Consider the following 12,552-nt stretch of genomic DNA (forward strand, 5'->3'; position numbering starts at 1 on the left):
ATCTCCTGTTCCCTGGATGCTGCCTGACCTGCTGTGCTGTTCCAGCAATAAAGTTTCAACATTATTATCCTCAAGCAGAGGTCACTTAGTTATGAGCAGTAATTGTCCTGTCAGACATTAAAGTAAGTTAGCAGGTCAGGCAGCATCTGAGGAGCAGGAGAGTCATTTTGCCAGAAACGTCGACTTGCCTGCTCCCCGGATACTACCTAACCTGCTGTGCTTTTCCAGCACCACACTCTCGAATCTGATCTCCAGCTTCTGCAGTCATCCCTTTCGCCTATTCAAGTAAATTAGTCAACAGAATTCATGCACACTGATTTTATGCAATTAGCTCAGATTAAATTGTTTTCATCTTAACTTTCACTACAGGGATGCTTGTTGAACATTGATATTGCAATTCACTTGCATCTGTAAATAATGATCCCAAAGGAACCATGAACTGTGAAGTCATTGATGCACTAGAAAGGTAAGAGTTGAATAACCAACATTCCACAACCTCCCTGAGAAGACAAGCATAATTCTGAGATATTCAGATATCCATTGCCTAACCTTTTTATTCGGAGAAAGTGAGACAAGCTGTGGAAGAAATTTATCATAGAGCGAATGAACCCAGCTATGAGGAGGAGGGTGGTGATGAATAGGGATTTTTTTGCCCCTGTTTAAGAAAGAAGAGAGCCCTTAGACCTTCCTGGTTGCGGTGGGGGTGGGGTGGAGGAGTGTTGGAGGTGTGAATGGATTGCACTCCCAACGTGAAGTTATAGCCAGGAAACTGGAAATTGTTGACTCCTTATGGCATTTCAATGAAATTGTGAATGTAGGTGAGAAGAGACTTGGCATACAGAAAAAGTAGAAAGAAATAAGCTTGGTGAAGTAGGAATAGCTGAAATGATAATTCTGCCATGATTTTGGGAAGAAGGTAGAAGCAGTCTGTGCGGGGTTGAGAAACTATAAGATTGGAGGCAATTCTTGAAACAATGGCTTGATGTTCAGTTCTGGAGTCATGGTCCACAGCAGAATAGGAAGAATTGACCATGGGTTGGTTTGCAACCTCTACGTGATACAGGCCAACACATCAGAATACTACAGTACAACTTTTGTCAGAAGGTTTTGTAATAAAGTCAGGGTTAGACTGGAAGCACATAGATTTAAGGGAAACAGGTTAGAGTGAGTGAGGGGTGGGAAAGAGACATTGAGGAAGCTAATATCACACCAATAGTTTGCAGCAAGTTCAGAGGAAGACAGATTTCCAGCATCTACAGTGTTTTGCTTTTATAAAAAGTGTATGTTGCCACAGCAACTCAGACTCCCTGAGTGAAGTATAATACACCAACTCTATCATGAAGCCAAGCTGACACTGAAACTGGAGATTGAAATGGAAAACCTGAATTGCTTCAAACTTTTGCATTCAAAGCAACATTGATAGAGAAGCAGCACTGGACCTGTTAACAGATCATGTCACCAAATATATCATTAACATGAATGGAAGTGATGCTATTTAGTGCTAGCTCTATTGGAATTAAGTTCTCAAAATAATCTCCTTCATTTGCCCTATATTTCACCTTGTCAGCTGTTATATCCATCAGATTAAATCCCCTGTAAAATCATTAATAATGAGCTGTAGCAACAGAATTAAGAGCTAGATGTTTCCAGGAATTGTGAACAATCTGGAGACACAGGTCTTATTGAACAGTGACAAACTGATAATGCCTCATTAGTTGAGGCAATCGCATTTACATATAACATTTAGACTGTTTGGATCCATGCAAGAATCCATTTGAATCCCAGCATGTACATTTTCTTAGTTAGAATGCATTAAAGCTCATATCTCTGTTCATTTGTCTGTTACACATAACATGATTAAAAAGTGGGAAAATGTGCTTACTTTAGGGTGCATCAACAAAAATGTCTTGTCTCAGCTACTAATGTGAATGAGGTATAAGTGGCATTAGGGCACATGATGGGCTGATCTTTCTCTGGAGGTCATTTGCAAATATTTATGCAAAAGTCAAAATGTAAAGTTGGAATTAGTGTATGTGTGCATGTAACCTGGGTGGGATTTTAACTCAATCAAAACTTACCAATTGCTCAGAGTGAAAATCGAGTCCAATGTGTTCCTTTATACTCCCTTGTGAATCTGAAATTTAGTTCAGCATTAAAATGATTAAAGCCGGTTAGGAATGCAGACACGATTCCACATTATATACATCATTTCTTTTGTAGAAAAAGTGAAGTGGGATTTTTTTTGTGGAAGGCATTGCTCAAGAGCTTATGGGTAACACAAAAGGAATCAGCAATTAATTACATATAATTTATGTTGTTCAGTCAATAGAACGATACTTACTAAAACAATTGACAATTTCTCAGAATGTATGTAAGTAATAAATATATGATTTTAGATCTCAATTTCTCAGTGACTTTCAAAGTAGGTCTTCAAAGTCCAAACACATACTGAAAATATCTCGAGTAAATTCTTACATGTTTTCATGATCTAGAAGAATGGGGTCAATTTTAACTTCCTCTGTTCAGCTTAATTTGGGCTTAAAGTCCTGAAAATCATGTTAAATCACTTAATGCCAAGTGTACAATGCCACTGACCAATTGTTACCATGGAGAGGATTCAGAGATGACTGGTCTGCATATCCCATGTTTGATACAGGAGCGCACACACACTTTTGCATCTTAAAAATCCTAAGAAAAAGGACTTGGAGTCTTTGTGCAAAATACAAAATTCAAAAAAATAATAAAATTGAAGAATTAAGGAATATGGTAAAATTTACAGGTTTTTTTTCAAGCGTATGGCAAAGATTTCAAAAAGTATATTGAAATAAGATAAATGGCTATTCTGCAATTTTGTATCTTTCTACCTTTTGACTTATCCCTTAATTATTACAGTTACTTTTAAGAATTCATCTCCTTCTGTATCGCTTTCCTTTATCTTGATATGCCATTAAAAAAATCTTTGCTATGTCCTTGAAGCAACAATAAATTTTATTCATTAGATTTTACCGTAGCCTACAAAAACCTTACCGTGATAAATAGATGATAGGACATGTGCTGCAAATTTACAAATTTGCCACCATATTGTAAACAACACATTCCTCATTTCCAGGACATGATTTTTTTATTTATTTATGCCAGACACTGGTTATATTACTGTTCAAGATCGATAATGAAGTCAACTATATATCTAATTCATTACAGGTCAGTAAATTGAATTTTGTTTACCCTATATGGCTTTCAGAGTATTCTCTTTTAAGTGATTGGATTACAATTCTGTTTATAGGTAACTGTATTTGTCTGGGAGGCATAGAGTCCAGCATGAAGGCAAATGGAGTAATACTGAAAGGGGAGGGGTGTTCCTCCATGGTCAGGGGAACTCTGGCTTCAAGGCAGAGAGCAATGTATGTTCACATCTACTATGGCCACATCATATGCCAAGGAATAGGAGGAAATATTGGACAAGTTCAGGCTCATGTCAATGGATTGAGTGGGGATTTGGGGAGGTATGAAGCGTAGAGTGTTCACAAAGGCAGCTACAAGGGAAAAGGTGTGAATGTTCAGGGCCTCAAAGACATGTAGATACACAGCCTTGAAGCTACTGGCCGAAGACTGTGCTCTGTCATTTACCATTGTGTTGGACTTTGAAAGTATGCAATGGGGAGGAAAGCGGCTGTGACCACACCTAGAGTGGGTGGTCTAAGTATTTTGACCTGTGAGAGAGAGGGCTGCAAAACACACTGATGCGAGGCATTTAGAAGGAGACAACATTCGCTCAGACCAATGCACTGCACAGACTTGTCATAGAGTCATACAGCACGGAAACAGACCCTTTGGTCCAACCAGTCCATGCCAAATATAATCCCAAACTAAACTGGTCCCATCTGCCTGCTCCTGGGCCATATCCCTCCAAATGTTTCCTATTCATGTATCTATTCAAACATCTTTTAAATATTGTAATTTTACCTGCATCCACTACTTCCTCAGGAAGTTCATTCCACACATGAACCACCCTCTACGTAAAAAAAATTGCCTCTTATGTCTTTTTAAAAACTCTCTCCTATCTCCATCCCAAATGCACTAGATCCCTGTGTGCTGTAGATCTCACTACGTCAAGCATTGCTGACACAGGCACTTTTCGGCACAGAGTCCAGGGAAAGAATAAGGTTGTTCAGGATGAAAGGCAATAGTGTCAGCATAATCCATAGTCCTATATACACTTGATTCATCTTACTTCCATGTTCCAGGCTGCTCCATGTTCTCAACAATCCATGGTATGTACCGCATGGACATTAATTTAGGTATCAAACTGACACAATCTGGGAAGTTTAAAGGTTTAAGCAAACAGATTTATGAAAACTGTTTAATTTGTACTAACTGGATAGTTCACATTCAGTGCAATGTCACTTGTGCCACCAAAGTGTCCTCAATAGGGTTTCTCCTTTCTCTCTCCCACACTACATATCAGTGCAGTCTTAGGTTCTGAAGCTGGCATGGAGGCAGCCTGCTTGGCACTGGAGCCTTTTGGCCCTGGATGGTTGTTTGGGCAATTCCAGGGAGTGTTTGTATCAGGACGGCCCAAACAAGTGGACCCTCCTCCACTTCAAGATCCAAGGGTAGAGGAAGGACAGAGAGGCTGGAGGGTGGAGGGTCTGACCACCCCAAGAGGGTCCTGAGAGGAGACTTCTGAGGTGCCTGCTTGTGATTCCTCTTCCAATGGGGTGGCACCTGACATCACCCAGTCTCCTTGTGACATCTTCCTGCCAGCATGCCTTTAGTTCTAAGGAGCAGTGACTGGGGCAATAGGGTGCACATGTATGCATCTCTCCAGCAGGCTCTGAGGGTGCTGGGCTGACTTTCCATAGCAGTCACCAACCTGTCCATTGAGGTAGACTGATGGTGAAAAGCTCATGGCAGCTGGTTGCCAATAGCTTAGTGGCCCTCCAGCCATTGAGTATCACTGCATCCAACCTATCTGCTTGCTTCACCTATTCCTTCATGTATATTTTGACAAAGTCCCTGTTTGCTGACATCATAAGGCCCTCTCCTGCCTGGGGCTGAGCAGGTATTTAGTCTCTGTCAGTCCTTTGGGTGCCATTGGTCTGGAGTTTTTCTGCTTCAGTCAGCTGTCAAGCTTTTGCACTGAGGTGCTCACTGTGGTGTGCTCCCAGATACTCTGACGCTGACATTTCTGACATGGGTCCATTTCTACACTGGTGGAGATATGAAAGAGGCAGCCTTACTGCTGCTGCCTCTGAACCATCAGTACTCTCACTCTCAGAGGTCAAAGAGATAGTTTCAGGTGGTACGGATCATTTTTCTACAATAAGTAGACATCCCACTAACTGCAGGATATGAGGGACAGAAGGTATCATGGCCAGTGTTAGAGGTGGTGTGTAATGAATGAGCCCGACAGTGGGGTCACAGTGAGAGTTGCAGTGGAAGGTTGGAAGATATTTTCATGTTTGGCGGGATGTGGGTGCCTCAGCATACTTGTAAAAGCGGATACTGCCTTCTCCTGCAAGGGCCAGGTTTCTCTCTTCGTATGAGGTGGAGACGCTAATATTGGGCACCCCTTTCCTGTCCAGGCCCTTCTGTCCTATTGCATTCTATCTTCTCCTGGAATGAAAGAAACAAAGGGATTGATTGAATATGGGTGGTACAGCTCTTAGTAGCAAAGCTGGTGAGGTTTTCTGAGGTAGTGCAGAAGCCATGCAGTGTTAGTGGTGAAGGAGGTCAGAGGAAATGACAACAAACCAGGGAAGATGTTGCAAGCAACAGAAAGAACATGATTATTGCTGGGAGGTATGCAGTAGTAGAGATAGAATGAATGTGAGGTACCAGAGAGAAGAGTGGGACACTTAGCCTGGCACTGACCTCGGTGCTGGCTTTGGATCAGGCTGTCATTGTTTGGTGGTGTGGCCTCCTCTGCTGACCTTCCAGGAAGACAACATTACTCCTTTGATCAACCCTGCTCACCAGAACCTCCAGCACTTTGTCAGAGAATCACGATGCCATCTTCCCTTTTAACAACACCTTCTCACATTTCACTCACTGAGCAGGACAGCTTCAGAATGCCAGTTTTTGTCCAAGTGCACAACAGCTTTCTCCAATGCAGGAGGTACTAGGAATGCTAGTCTGTTGGTGGATAGCTGCTGAGTTGTGAGGTTTTCCAGGAATACCACATGGTAAGATGAGAATAGAGTCAGATATGAAGGACACCATAAGAGCAAGGTCGGTAATTAATGAGTCACATGCATTTGGTAAGATACAGTGAGAAATCCTGGGAAGCTTTGTGGTGAAAGCCCTCCAAAAACTCATTGCAATTTGCAGTTAGCCAAAAAATCTAAGATTCAACATTTAGGAAGCTTTTCTTTTCATCTTCCTATCCCTATATGTGCTGTGAAGGGTTATTGTTGGCTGGCAGCATTTGATCTGGTGTACAGCTGGGTTTTAAATGTGCCACTGGTAGGACAAATCCTGGGAGGTCCCAGGGATAGTGAACACTTCTGCTGCTGGTGAGAACTCAGTGAATGAGCACAGCATCACAGAGATATGGTGTATGCATAATAAAGTGAGCAGTGGAGATTGTATATGAAAAAAATTCATTAGGGCTCATGTAGGGAATAATCTCCTGCTAATCACCCTGATTAGCCTACATTTTAGTCAAATTCAGCTCTGTAGGTTTGGGAAAAGATATTCTAATTGCTGCTTCTTTTTAATGGTTAAATCATCAATGAGAAAACCAAGTTTATCTTGAAACCTCAACCTGAGATCTTTGGAAATTAATGGGAACATGATTTTAAACTTTGTAGTGGTCCCAAAGGCCAATAAAGATAAAATGCTTGGCTATTCCTCACTACTGACTGTGTCACATGGTTCAATTAAATGCAATCTCAACACATGACAAAACTTGATCTTGTCATTTAGTTTTTAAGAATTCCATTGAGATATAGAAAATGATAGAGATTAGCAAACTCATGGGTGCTCAGAAGCCAGAACAGTTAAAAAAGCATAAATGCTATGCTTGGGTACCAATCTTCTGAAATAGATTAGATTACTTACAGTGTGGAAAAAGGCCCTTCGGCCCAACAAGTCCACACCGACCTGCAACCCACCCCCCCTACATTTACCCCTTCACCTAACACTACGGCAATTTCGCATGGCCAATTCACCTAACCTGCACATTTTTGGATTGTGGGAGGAAACCCACGCAGACACAGGGAGAATGTGCAAACTCCACACAGAGAGTTGCTTGAGGAGGGAATTGAACCCGGGTCTCTGGCGCTGTGAGGCAGCAGTGCTAACCACTGTGCTGCCCATTTAGAGGAAGCCAAGTAAGAAATGGGAGAGGAACTCTGCCAGAAATGCTCCAGATCATTCAGAACTCATCAGATATCAAATAGCAATGCATGATTAATAGTAGGAATCAATTGAGTCAAGGAATAATAAACAACAGGGTTACAATATGTTCACTTCTGGGTTATTATATATGATCATAACCAAAAACAATAAATTAGAATAACTAGGTTGACAGTAACATTAAATTGGGAAATATGGTACAGAGTCTGAAATCATACAACTGGCATATAAGTTAAGTATTACTTGGAATGATAGATCATGTTTTATATATGAGGAATGTTTTTTTAAATGTATAAAATGTGCAGAAAAAGACAATTAAGAGAAACACATGCACATGTGAATGGAGTTAAGGAAAAACCATTCAACAATGAATGATACCAAGCGCAGATGTCTAAGTTATGGGATTGATGATTACAGATGACTCACATGTCGATGGAATGGATTTCTTTTCAGCTGATGAAGTAAGTCTGCTATGTCATGATGTATACATATAACCAAAACTCCCCCTTGGCTATACAGCAGCTCAGCTCCTAATCACTGAGATTGGCATGCTGACACATTGACTTCCGCATGCAAAGGTCACTGCTCATCATGGACCCTGAAGATCTATGGAGCACAATGTACCATGTGTACAGTCTATTTCAGTCAACGACTGTGGGAAGTCAGCTATGTTGGCAAAGCCTGCTGTCCAGGCTGCAACATAGACCTTGCCAAAGAGAAATGAGATGAAGTGGTGAGATTTATCACAAATTTCAATGGTAACAGCCTTCATGCATTTGTTGGCGAAAGCGACGACTGTAGATGCTGGAGATTAGTTGAGAGTGTGTTGCTGGAAAAACACAACGGGTCAGGTTCGAGGAACAGGAAAGTCGAAGTTTCAGGCAAAAGCCCTTCATCAGGAATGGACCTGATACATTTATTAGTTGAGGATTAAGATCCCACACCATGGATCTTTCAAAGCAGTCCGTTACATTAAAATAAAAGCAGCACAGTTTCCACCTTGCTAGCCTTTGGGATGGCCACCCACCCATCAGGTGCAAATGTTGTTCCAGCAACTGACACATTTCTGTGACTGTCCTTAGTCTGTGGCAGCAATACACTTTGCTCATCTCGTGGAAATATATCTCTGAAAGACTTTCAGCTGTGACTTCAGCTTTTTGAGAGTGGTTAGAGTCTGCTGCGAGACTTGGGTTTGCTGGTGCATTTATCCTTCTTCAATTTTTCTCTGCCTGACACAACACCAGATTATAGCTGATCAGGTTTATGTGGAAGCACTATCTTTCAGAGCACTGCTCCTTCATCAGGTGGTTGTGGAGTATAAGAATTTATAGCAAAGGATTACAGTGTCATACAGTGATATATTGAATAAACCTGGATTGTTAAGTTTTTAATCTTTTAGAATGCAGGCTTCGGTTCACTAATATGTAAATCGCAGAACTTCTTTTAAGTCACCTTCTCGAGATAACTTAAGGTGACATCTCAGCTCAAACAATGCATTTAAGTTGTAAGGGCAGAGTCTGTTTGTATCCCAATCTTGAGTCAGACTGGTTCTAGTTCCAAAATGAAATTTACAAAATATTACATGGACTGACTGCCTGCATTGACTGCCTGCAGATTGTGTGGTTTTTGAGCAAAATAGAATGTATCTGCAAATATAATTCTGCAAATGCAAATTCACTCCATAGCTTTATATATATGTGTGTGTGCATGAGAGAGAGTGTGTGAGTGTGTGCATGTGAGTGTGAATGCACGTGAGAGAGTGTGTGTTTGCATATGTGAGAGCTAGGTTGTGATGGAGAATAAACCTGTGGGAGGTTGTGTGCATGGGTGTGAGGTTGTATGAGAGAGAACATATGTATGACACTGAGTACATGAGAGTGTGTGCACGTGTGTGTGCATATGTGTGCGCGTGTGTGTGTGTGAGAGTGTATAGTGTAGTGGGGTCACCTGTAGTGTGACATGAACCCAAGGTCCCGTTTGAAGCCATTCTCGTGGGTATTGAATTTGGCTATCAGTCTCTGGTCGGCCACTTTGCATTTCTGCCTATTCCAAAGTCTGCCATGGAGGATGGTGAGCCGAAGTTCCGATGCCGAATGTCCCTGACCGCTGAAGTGTTGCCCGACTGGGAGGGAACACCCCTGTGTGTTGATTGTTGAGCAGTGTCCATTCATCAATTTTCACAGCATCTGCTTGGTCTCGCCAATTTACCATGCATCAGGGCACCTTTGCCTGCAGGGTATAAGATAGACAAAATTGGTCGAGTCACATGAGTACCTACCGAGTACACTGTGGGTGGTGTCTCCACGTATAATGGTGGTATCCATATCAACACTCTGACTAGTCTTGCAGTGGTTGACATGACAGGGTTGTACCGTGTTGTGATTGATGTTTTCCTGAAGGCTGCGCAGTTTGCTGCGAACGATCGTCAGTTTCAGGTTTGGTGGCTGTTTAAAGGCGAGAAGTGAAGGCATGGGGAAGGTCTTGGTGAGGTGCTCATCCTCATTGATAATGTGTTGCAGGCTGTGAAGAACATGGCATAGTTTCTCGGTTCCCAGGAAGTACTGGACAATGAAGGGTATCGTATTGGTTGCAACTCGTATCTGTCTCTTTGTCAATTCCACTTTTGAAATAGAACCAGTCTGACTCAAGTTTGGGATACAGACAGACTCTGCTCTCACACCTTTAATGCATTGTTTGAGCTAAGATGTCACCTTTTGTCATAAAACCTTAAGTTATCTCGAGGAAGTGACTTAAAAGAAGTTCTGGGATTTACGTATTAATGAACTGAAACCTGCATTTTAAAAGATGAAAGACTTGACAATTCAGGTTTGTTCAATACATCACTGTATGATACTGTAATCTTTTGCTACAAATTCAGTGTCTTATGATCTTATACTCCACAATCACCTGATGAAGGAGCAGTGCTCTGAAAGATAGTGCTTCCAAATAAACCTGGTCAGCTATAATCTGGTGTTGCGTGATTTGTAACATTGTCCACCCCAGTCCAACACTGGCTCCTCCACATCATTGATATAACTGAGAACCATGCTTGCTAGAATTTAAGACATGACAATTTGGTTGAAGCATGTGCAGTGTGTTTGCCACATAAGCTGCTGATGCATGGTGCAGGTGTGACATTGATGTAGTACAGATCGCACAGGACCCTGTTGACTAATCACTGCTGTCAACCATCACAAGCTGCTCGACTTTCGAACTTTGCTAAATGACGAGACAAGACAGTAGCCCTGTAAGACAGTAAGTTCTGAATAAGGCAGCAAACTGCAAAAAGGCAAGGGAGAGATGTTGTGAGCATTCAAGTAAATGTTATGTTAGTGACTGCTGATAGAGCTTTCTCTGCTACAGCAATGTAGAAAAATGTTAAAAATCACACAACACCAGGTTATAGTCGAACAGGTTTAATTGGAAGCACACTAGCTTTCAGAGCGTCACTCCTTCAGGTGATAGAAAAATATTGTAATCAACACAAAAACAGCATTGAAGAATATCAGCATGTAAACCATGCTCCTTTTGTTCAGGAAATAAAAGTGCTGTATTGTATGATTTTAAGGTTTTATATCCATGTTAAAAGCTACTGAGAGAAGTGTGTTTGTTCCGGTCAGAGCAGTGGGCTGGCAGGTGCAGAGTGGCAAATGGGTGAAAAAAATGAATGGTCTTCAATGTTTACTGCTTCCAGTACTTCCCAGGAACTGAGAAACATGCCATATTCTTTACAGCCTGCAACACATTATCAACGTGTATGATCATCTCTCCAGGAACTTCCTTACACCTTCACTTCTCGCCTTCAAATAACCACCAAACATTAAACAGACAATTGTGTAGCCTCTACAAAATACTCTGTAGAAATTTATGAAGACTCCTTCCAAATGCACAACCACTGTGATCTGGAACGACAAGGGCAGCAGGTACTTGGGCAGATCACCACCAGCAAGTTCTCCTCCAAGCAACTCACCATCCTGACTTGTCTCGCCAATCCTCTAGTGTTGCTGGGTCAAAATCCTAGAGGGAATTCCCTCCCTAAAGGGACTACCCTAAAAGTAAAGGTCTTCCTACACCATATGGACTGGAACAATTCAAGAATATATCAATACTTCAAAAGTTATCACTGCATAAACATTTTCATAATAATTTATTCACATTCCTTTGTGGGCTTTTATTAAAATAATAATTTTAAATCTATTTTAAGATGTAAATGTACTGTATTTGTTCACCAGTGACTTCAATATTGTGATTTGTAACTCTTAATATGTTGTAAGATATAAAGGGTTACTTTCTTTTGTCCAAGTTTTCTTCCTACATTTCTGATGTTAAACTGCTTACTTCTTTCCAAAACTGCCAAGTATTATAATTCTGCACATCGCATAAAAGAAATGAGCCAGTTTAGAGGTCATCAGAGGAGTAAATGGGTAGCAAGGCCATTGCTCAAGTAATCTATTTAATTGCTATTTGAATCTAAATGATATTGTACAGAAGAGAGATGATTCTCACACTTATAATGCAAAGCACCATTAGAATTAACTATCTGAGTTAGAGAGAGGAAACTAAAGTGATAAAGACAGTTAGTGGATAATGAAGAAAAAAAAATGAGTGAATTAATGAAGAAATGAAAGAAAGGGAGAATTAAGAAAGAAACAGATGAAGAATGTAGAATGAGAGAAAAGGACAAAGGGGCAGATCAGGAACGAAAAAAAGGGAAACACAAGAAAAGAAGGAATAGAGGGAAGGTGAAGAAAAGGGAAATTGTTGAAAGCAGAACCATTAATGAGTAAAAGAAATTAGCAACATCAAGGCACAATGAAAAGGAAATTATTGTCAGTGAGTCAATGTGAAATGGAATGACCAAATGAAAGAAACGAAGGAAGAGGTACAGCAAGAAATGGAGAAAATGTGAGATAAAGAGAATGAGACAGAGAAAAACAAGTTCAGAGCCTTTTTTTTGTATTCATTCATTGTGGGATGTGGGCATTGTTGGCTGGCCAGTATTTATTGCCAATCCCTATTTTCATTTGAGAAGGTAGTGGTGAGCTGCCTTCTTGAACTGTTTGCAAACCACCTGCTGTTGGTTGATTCACAAAGCTATTAGGGAGGAAATTCCAGGATTTTGATCCAGTGACAGTGAAGGAACGGTGATATATTTCTGAGTCAGGATGGTGAGTGGCTTGAAGGGGAACTTGA

The 12,552-nt window shown here is 41.0% G+C and overlaps 1 long non-coding RNA gene across 1 annotated transcript in view; it reads left to right on the forward strand.

Moving 5' to 3' along the window:
- LOC122559903 overlaps positions 1-11,339 on the forward strand; it is a 47,589-nt gene extending 36,250 nt beyond the window's left edge. Inside the window, exons 3-4 of the long non-coding RNA XR_006314589.1 lie at positions 370-466; positions 11,094-11,339. This is a non-coding gene — a long non-coding RNA (uncharacterized LOC122559903). The remainder of the gene's footprint in view (positions 1-369; positions 467-11,093) is intronic.
- Positions 11,340-12,552: the final 1,213 nt, after the last annotated feature.

This window comes from Chiloscyllium plagiosum, chromosome 20 (assembly GCF_004010195.1).
Source record: "Chiloscyllium plagiosum isolate BGI_BamShark_2017 chromosome 20, ASM401019v2, whole genome shotgun sequence".
Lineage (NCBI taxonomy): Eukaryota > Metazoa > Chordata > Chondrichthyes > Orectolobiformes > Hemiscylliidae > Chiloscyllium > Chiloscyllium plagiosum.